This window comes from Lissotriton vulgaris, chromosome 3_1 (assembly GCF_964263255.1).
Source record: "Lissotriton vulgaris chromosome 3_1, aLisVul1.2, whole genome shotgun sequence".
Classification (NCBI taxonomy): domain Eukaryota; kingdom Metazoa; phylum Chordata; class Amphibia; order Caudata; family Salamandridae; genus Lissotriton; species Lissotriton vulgaris.
This window is the reverse complement of record NC_141689.1, coordinates 668,253,876-668,263,400: the sequence shown is the minus strand read 5'-3', so window position 1 is coordinate 668,263,400 and position 9,525 is coordinate 668,253,876. Positions and strand designations below refer to the sequence as shown.

General features: G+C 47.6%; 1 long non-coding RNA gene across 1 annotated transcript in view; it reads left to right on the top strand.

Annotated features, from left to right (window-relative positions):
* The window catches only part of LOC147726901 (uncharacterized), a 66,942-nt gene extending 58,009 nt beyond the window's left edge, over positions 1–8,933 (top strand). The window contains exon 4 of the long non-coding RNA XR_015309296.1: positions 8,702–8,933. This is a non-coding gene — a long non-coding RNA (uncharacterized LOC147726901). The remainder of the gene's footprint in view (positions 1–8,701) is intronic.
* Positions 8,934–9,525: the final 592 nt, after the last annotated feature.

The window sequence follows — 9,525 nt, the reverse complement described above, 5'->3', positions numbered from 1 at the left end:
TTACCGATTCGGTAAATCCACATGTAGGTGACACTCCTAAGAGTGTCACAGGCCCTTAAGAATCGGTATTTTACCACCCAATTCAATTGGGTGGTAAAATACCGAATTCAGGTGTGCATGCACATCTGTGCATGCACACCTGTGCAATGTGACACACAGACATGCCCTTAGTCCCCCCAAGTCCGGAATTGTGGTGCTAGAGGGTGTCAAAGTAACACCCCTTGCAGGATTCGGTATTTACCGATTCGGTATTGCCCATTAATTCCTATGGGCTTCATGGCCCATAGGAATCAATGGGCAATACCGATTCGGTATTTACCGAATCGGTAAATACAGAATCCTACCGATTCGGTAATTCTTAAATTCGAATTACCTACATCTCCCCCCTTCATATTTACCGACTCTTAAATCCCGAATCGGTAAAATTCGGTATTTAAGACTCTGTAAATATGATTTACCTACATCTGGCCCATAATCACCTACAGCTACAGCTGAACATACAGAACCATGCTGCCGTTACCTACCATAGTTGTGCTTCCACATCACTCTTTTCATTTTACCCTGCAAGACAGAATAGGTTTCAGGAAGTTTCATTGGTTGATGTATTTAAAGCCGGGTGGCTTACCACGACGGATGGCGCCACAGAAGCTGGTTTTATTGTTATTTGTGATTTCATTTCCTTTGTCCCTTCTCTTTTTGTTTATTTTTTTCCTGCCCACATTTTCCTGTGCCTCTCCCACATTCTCTGCTGTGCCTCTATCATCTGACCCCTAGTCCCTGCATCCTCTGTGCCTACTTTACTCTTGGATAAGTCAGTAGTTCAGATGTAGGGTTGGAGATCCATCAGGCGGACGCTTTCCAGCTTGGAGAAGTGAAGTGGGATAACAGCTGTCTTCGTTTCATTCTCTATCCTCTGACACTGAGTCCCAGCCACCTCTGCGCTTATTTTACTCCTGGATAATTCAGTAGTACCAATGTAGGGCAGCAGACCTGTCAAAGGGACGCTTTCCAGCTAGGATAAGTGAAGTGGGATAACAACCATCTTTGTATTCAACATCAGACTCTAAAATCCACAGGAATGTAAAATGTAATAGCGCTGCCTGGGTCAGGAGGGCAAATGGGGGAAGGGGCAGGAAAACAGCAGTCTCCTGTGTGCAGATGTCTTAGGAGGGAGCCTTTGACCCTCCTAGTGTGCCACAGAGTTACATTTACATACATAATTTTTAGTAAGCCAGTACAACGCAGCCATAACCATCAATGACCATTACCTCTCATCCTTTAACTCCAACATGCCATTACCACGCATGCCCAATTTCGTAGTGAAGGCATGCGTGGTAAAGGCATAGTCGTAGTAAAGGATTTGTGTTAATGGACATGCGTGGTAAAGGAATATTCATTGTAAAGGATGCATGGAAATGATCATGCGTAGTTATGACTGCGTTGTACTGGCTGTTTCCCAGTTTAAAGCAGTGAATATTAAATATTGTTATATATCTTAATATATGAATTTAATATAATGTAAATTAAATAAATTCCATCAGTAAATATTACTACATATAAATGTATACTTATATATACAGAAGCATATATATATATGTATATATGTATGTATATGTATTTATAAATATTGCCTACTAGCGGTCGCCAGTAGGTTGTTATAGTTAGGGCCATAGGATAATTGCATCATTCTATTCCCATTAACTTTGGCGCCGATTGATGCATCTTCTTGAAATTTTCAAAACTTATGGCCCGCTATGGTCAGCTCCTGTCTTGAAAGTTTCGGGGTGATTCGTCAAGGGCGGGTCGAGAAAAAAGGGAGGTCCCAAAACGTGTTTTCCCCATGCAATTTTCCATAGGAAACTTTAGACACGGCTACAGCCCGAACTGCTGAACGGAATTACACCAAATTTGGCAAAAAGGTAGCCCTTGGTTCAGAAAGAGCTCTTTTTGTTAAATGGTGTAAATCCATTCAGTAGTTTTTAAATATTAATGGAAAAAGAAACATGTATATGTGGAAGGAGCCTAACCACACATCTCATCGTGAGATCTGATTGGCTGTCAGCACTTCACCCAAGAAGTGCTGGTAGCCATCTTGGGACCAATATACATGACAGCACCTATTAAAAAGCATTGCAGTTAATCGAAGGTTTTAAGACTTTAGTTACATTATAAATCATTTGTTGGTGGTACCATACTCGTTTTAGGAATTGTGGTGTGTTCTAAGGTGATTTTACCATGTGAAAAAGCCTTCTGCTCAGATATCATGAATCATGTTTGAGAAAAAACTATTTTCTCTTTCTTTTCCCACAGAGGTTTGGAAGGCGAACTATAAGCTAAACTGAGTGCAAATTTTCTGTAAATTCACATTATCTTTCTCAGTCATGTGAGAATTAAGTCTGACATTCTCAGTAAACATGTACATCCAACAAGGGCAGTTGATTCCTTTCTGTTCTACTGCAGCTTCGCAGAGTGTTCTGAAGAACAACTAGGGCGCTAACAGTCCTACTTATGACAAACGTATTGCACACCTGAAGCCATCTTATTTGGAATAAAGTGGTAACTCTTAAAACATTTAATTTAAAAAGGAACACAAAGGGGGTTGATTTTGCCATAGAAAGTATGATTAGTGCTGCAGAAAGAAAAATTAGGGCACATTTTGAGTGACTTCTAAAATCCTCTTCTATTTCATTAAAAAATCTGACATGCAGACTGAAACATGCACTTTCAATACCAGCAGCAGACTTCTCTGGTGAGCAGTAGCTTTACTACAGTGATATATTAAGCAACTACAGTGCTAACATCCTGAATTTAAGGCAAATGTGTGATACATCTGAATGCCTTCTTGATGGAATCAAAGTAAATAACTGAAAGTATTTCCTACTGAGGAGTTGTAGTAAATGAGAAAATTAGGAAACTTCATAACAAATAAGACTCCCAAGATGGCCACCAGAGACAAAAGAGCCCAAATGTAGCACAAATATCACCCAGATGTAGCCCATGTATAGCCCAATGACAAAATGTCCCAGAGTGTTCTAAAGAACAACTAGAGTGCTAACAGTCTTACTTATGACAAAAGTATGGCACACCTGAAGCCAGCTTGATTGGAATAAACTGGTAACACTTAAAACATATAATTTGAAAAGGAACACAATGAGGGGGTTCATTTTGCCATAGAAATTATGATTAGTGCTGAAGAAAGAAAAATTAGGGCACATTTTGAGTGACTACTCAAATCCTCTTCTATTTCAGGACGGAGGCGAGGATTATGCAGTCCTTTCTTCTCTTTATTATAATCAGCACTTTAAAGAAAAAACAATCAAAACATTTTTATCGAACCACAACTCCCATGAGCACATGGGATACAGTGTCCATAGTAACCAACAGCCAATCATGGATCCGTCCGCTGTATAACTAGCCATGACGTCCTATCCTCTTCCTCTTTCTTCTCTGCTCGTCAGATAAGTCACCCTCTTTTACTTTTCTGACATATTGTGTGTTTTTGATAAATTTAGTGGTTCATTTAGTGCCTGTGCAGTAGCGCTTACTCTTTGGTGCGCTTTTTCGTCTTTAGGCATTACGGCAGTTTGACGAGCGTCAGGCGCTGCTTGCTCCGTCTCTGCCGTGCGATCGAGGGCTCTGTGGAGAGCGTCCTCACTTTCCCTCGGCCCTGTGGGGCGCCACCGCAAGGATTAAGGCTGCGCTCGCGGTTCTTGCCTTACGGGACGGCGCGCTGAGGCGGGAGTTTCCTACCTCACCAACCCTCGCCTCTGACACCGGCTCGGTGTACTCGTTCGCGCTGTGTGCACAACGCCACGCCTGAGCACCGACGAGGGGGCTACATTCTGAATTTAACTAAGGTGTTACTGTGCTCACACCCTCATTGACATGCAGACTGTTGAGCAGTCAAACCCCCCCATCAGGAGGCGGAACAAATGAGCTGTACCCAGCCCTTGCCACCGGCGGTTGGTCGCGCGCTTTCGCAGGCGCTGGACACGGTGCTGGCACCTTTGAGGGAGAGAGTGGATGCCCTCACACAGATCCTCCCCGGGGTGTTTAGTGGCGCAGGCCCTGCGGACCGCGGAACCAAAGGTGTGCAGGGTGGTGGGAAGAAGTCAGCGTAGCGTCACGCGGGGCACTTGGAGGAGTTCGATCGCTTGAGGGACTCCTTCCGCAAGAGTGCGCGAACGCTCAAACCATTACCCTGCAGGAGGGATTTTTCCCCGGAGAGGATGGCAACGAGGTCGCCCCGGACTCTGACCAGGAGGATGGTTTCCCCTTGGAGGGAGAGGGTGTTACCGACGATGAAGACTCCTCGGCCGACGAGGATGGCTACTCGGGACGTCCCTGGCGTCCTGCGTCCCATTCTTCGGAATCCGTGGAGGGGGATGACAAGACCCCAGATATGTTCGATCCCACAAAGATTTTCCACCCGAGATCGTCGGAGTGGCTCCCGGACCCCAAGGTAGCTGCGTACGTGGCTGGTAAGGTACGCCAACCTCTAGACAAGGAGGTTAGGACCCGCATGCGGGGTGAGTGCCCTCGCCCTAAAATGGAAGGCAGAGTGGCGGCCACTCCAGACATTTACGAAAAGCTCTATGCGTTCTTCGCTAAATTTATGAAGGACCCTAGGAGGGGCATAGATCGATTGTGGCGCAACTGCCAGGATAAACTCCTGGACGCCGTGGGTCCCGTGACCCAGATTATCCAGTTAGCCGAGAGGGACAAGGAGTCGGGGACGGCGATGTCCACGGAGGTCGTGGCAGGTTGGGCACAGATAGCCCTATGCTTCCTGGGCAACGCGAACTGTGCGTTGGCAGCAGAGCGAAGGAGATCTCTCCTCATCAAGATCGATCCAAAACTCGGAGATCTAGCCACTTCGGAGGCTGGCCCTATTGCACAAGGCAAACTCTTTGGAGAACCTTTTATAAAGGAATTAAATAAGTGCGTCACGACTTTCTCTGCTTTAGACAGAGCACAAACTTCCATCAAGAAATTTTCCCCGGACGGGTTTTTGCAGGGGCCGGACGAGGACGGGGTCGCTCCTCCGGCCGCCAATCCCAGCAAGGCCCTAACAACAAAACCCAGCAGCGCCGTAACAACGGCTGGAATGACGGTCGCCAGGGGAACTTCTACCCGAGTCGAGGCGCAGACAGAGGGCGCGGCAGAGGCTACCACGGCGGTGCCAATGCACCGGGAGGCCCATCCGGTGAGTGGTACCCTTTTTTCCCCATCCGTTCTGGGGGGGAGGCTACGGGATCATTTCCACAACTGGTGCAAAATCTCCTCAGACCCTTGGGTTCTCCAGACGGTCAGGGGCTTCCGGATAGAATTCTATGGCACTCCCCACCAGAGGGTTCACCCTCGCCCCTTGGTTTTTTCCACAGAAGACAGACTTCTTATCAAAAACGAGATCACAGAACTCCTCAAAAAAGGTGCGATTCGCAAAACACACCTTCACCCTGCGGGGTTCTTGAGCAACATTTTTCTGGTCCAGAAGAAGGACAAGGGGTTTCGCCCGGTCATCAATTTACAGAAGTTCAACGAATGGCTGGTTTGCCGCCATTTCAAGATGGAGGGAATCCATCTGTTGCGCGACATTCTCCTACAGTGGGATTGGATGGTTCGCCTGGACTTAAAGGACGCGTACCTCACGGTACCGATCTTTCCCCCTCACAGGCGCTTCCTGCAGTTCTTATGGAACGAGGAGGTCTTCGAATTTCAAGCCCTCCCATTCGGTCTCTCGTCGGCCCCTTGGTGCTTTACGAAGCTCCTTCGGCCGGTGGTGGAGACGCTACGCGAGAGAGGCGTCCGGATGATCATATATCTCGACGACATCCTGATCATGGATCAGTCGCCGGAACGACTTCGGTCGCACTTGACCATGACTATTGCCCTGCTCCAGGATTTGGGGTTTGTAGTGAATGCTCAGAAGTCGGAACTTCTTGAGAGGAGACAGATTACCTTTCTGGGCTTCCTCATAGATTCCGACAGGGCCTGCCTCAGCCTCCCGCAACAGAAGGTGAACAAGATCCGCAAGGAACTCTCCCAGACTCTGCGGAAGGACAGGATCTCCCTTTGGCACCTGGCTCGAATAGTGGGCCTTCTATCATCCTCGATTCAGGCGATTTTTCCGGGCCCGTTGCATTACAGGGCACTTCAGCGCCTGAAGGCACAACATCTCCGGAAGGGCCTTACTTACTCCGAACTCATCTCGCTTACGGAGGAAATGAGGACAGAGTTGCGATGGTGGATAGAGCACATGTGTGCGTGAAACTGGAGGGCGATCTTCGGATCCAGCCCGGACCTGATCATCGAATCGGATGCCAGCAGAGCGGGCTGGGGAGCCCGTTGCGGCAATGTCACCATGGGGGGCCGGTGGTCGGAGGACGAGCTACAGCTTCACATCAACTGCCTGGAGCTTCTAGCGGGCTCCTTCGCGGTGAAGTCTCTGACACAAAATCGGGTGTCGTGCTGCATCCTGCTGCGCATGGACAACGTGTCGGCGGTACAGTATATCAATCGCCTGGGCGGGCCTCGGTCCAAGGCACTGGCGAACCTGGCGAAAGACTTCTGGCACTATTGCCTAGAAAAACAAATTTCAGTCTCGGCGGAATATCTCCCGGGGACGCAGAACTCGATCGCGGACTGGCATTCCAGGAATTTCCAGGATTTCAGCAATTGTAGGCTGCACCCTGCGGTCTTCCAAGCTTTGATGGAGACCTGGGGACCGTTCTCACTGGACCTGTTTGCTTCCCGGCTCAACCGTCAACTTCCGAGGTTCGTGAGGTGGAGGTCGGACCCGGAAGCGATCGCGGTCAATGCTTTCTTACAGAACTGGCCGACGGAACAGGCGTACGCCTTTGCCCCTTTCCTCATGATTCCACGAGTAGCGGCACAAGTTCGCCGACAACGAGCCTCGTTGGTCCTGGTGACCCCCTTCTGGTGGGCTCAGGCCTGGTTTCCCCCACTGCTAGAGCTGTCGTGGGATTGTCCGATTCGTCTGCCCTTGTTCCGGTCGCTACTTTCGGGGCCCCTGGGAGAGGGGCACCCGCTGGTGCTTCAGGAAACCTTAATCCTCATGGCGTGGAGGATTTCCGGGGACGTTGGCAGGACGGGCGCCTTTCGGCGGACGCTGAGGAACTCATCAGCAGAGCCTGGGCCCCAGGTACCGTCAAGAGGTACCGATCGGCTTGGCAGCGGTGGCGTCGTTGGTGTCTGGGAAGACACGCCGATCCCGTGGGGGCTGACGTTACCCACATTCTGAATTTTCTGGCTGAACTAGCCCAATCGGGTTTGGCCTATCGGTCCATCAACTCTTTCAGGTCCGCTATTTTGGCGGGACATTCTCACATCGACGGCAGGCCGGCGGGGGAGCATCCTTGGGTTTGCAAGCTCATGAAGGGTGTCAGACTTTCCACACCCCCAGAACCCAGGTATCACAATCTCTGGATGTCAACATCATCCTCAGGTTCCTTAGCTCCTGGCGTGACAACCAGTATCTGAACAGGAAAGAACTGTCATCTAAACTGGCGATTCTGCTGTGTATAGTCTCATGTAAGTGAGTTTCTGACGTGCGTGCACTGGATATCACGGCACGCTTATTCACTCCGGAGGGAGTGACTTTCACAGTTGCTAGACGTACCAAAACTAGCATCAGGTCAGTGTCCTACCCGACGTTTCTGGATCATCCGAAGTTGTGTGTGGTGCGTTGCCTCAAGGCGTACGAGGATATGACAGCGGATTGCTGCCCTCCTGGGGAACGGCAGCTCCTCATAGCACTGCAGAAGCCTTTTAAGGCGGTTTCGGCTCCTTCTATCGCTAGGTGGGTCCGTTGGATCATGACCGAAGCGGGAATAGATGTGACCAGATTTGGAGCTCACTCCAGGGGAGCCATGGCCTCTAAGGCCATTCAGGTGGGCGGTAGGCTAGAGGACATCATGGCAGCAGCAGACTGGTCCTCGGAGTCTACATTCAAAAAGTTTTACTTCAAGCCCATCTATGGCGCGGCAGAGCTTGTGGTGGATAAGCTTTAAAACTGCATAATCCTCACCTCCGTCCTGACATAGAATGAAAAATTTCCTAGCTAACGTAACGGAAAGTTTCAATTCTATTAAGGACTAGGAGGCGAGGATTATCCCTCCCGAGACTGGCCGGTCTCGTCCCACCCGTACACCTTCGTACTTCAGTAAGTATTAATTTTCCGATTTGCTTCAATGCTATGCTAATGCATTGTCTTGCAGCGTACACACTGAAGGGAGTGAAATCCAGGGATATGGGGCTAAGGTTGTGGTCGCCCGTTGCAGCATGGAGGCGGTCGAAAATCACGTGCCTCAGTTCTTAATACCTATGTAGAAATTCCCTCCTGTCCTTCACATATATATTATCACTCTTCCTACATTATCGGTTTTCTTATCTGTTTTAACATCTTTGATGTATACTTATTTTGTCTCTTTGTATTAATGTGTTTTTCTTGTATTTATTGGATATGCTATTGTCATGTACTTTCAATAAAAAAAAAAAAAAAAAAAAAAAAATAATAATGCATTGTCTTGAGTTAGAACGGTATATTATTTGAATTCATATTTGAAACCCGGTAATGTTCAAATTGTCAAGCTATATTGATTCTGGTGCATGCTGTGTACTGCCTTTTGCCTTCCTTCTTGTAAGAAGAGCTGGATAACGGTCTTCTTGTTTGGTTTAGGACAAGACCAGAAGGATTGAAGAATGTTTCCTGGGGTTCTGCCTCACAGAGAAGAAGAGGAAGAGGATAGGACGTCATGGCTAGTTAAACAGCGGACGGATCCATGATTGGCTGTTGGTTACTATGGACACTGTATCCCATGTGCTCATGGGAGTTGTGGTTCGATAAAAATGTTTTGATTGGTTTTTCTTTAAAGTGCTGATTATAATAAAGAGAAGAAAGGACTGCATAATCCTCGCCTCCTAGTCATTTATGGCAAATGTGTGACATATCTGAATACCTTCTTGATGGAATCAAAGTAAAAAACTGAAAGCATTTCCTACTGAGGAGACTGCAGTAAATGAGGAAATTAGGAAACTTGACAACAAATAAATCTCCCAAGATGGCCACCAGAGACAAAAGAGCCCAAATGTAGCACAAATATCACCCAGATGTAGCCCATGTATAGCCCAATGACAAAATGTCCCAGAGTGTTCTAAAGAACAACTAGAGCGCTAACAGTCTTACTTATGACAAAGGTATGGCACACCTGCAGCCAGCTTGATTGGAATAAACTGGTAACACTTAAATCATATAATTTGAAAAGGAACACAATGAGGGGGTTCATTTTGCCATAGAAATTATGATTAGTGCTGAAGAAAGAAAAATTAGGGCACATTTTGAGTGACTTCTCAAATCCTGTTCTATTTCATTAAAAAATTCTGACATGCAGGCTGAAACATGCATTTTTAATACCAGCAGCAGACTTCCGTGGAGAACAGTAGCTTTACTACAGTGTAGCCCAATGACAGAAGTGTTCATTTTTTGTGTTTTTGCAGTTCTAT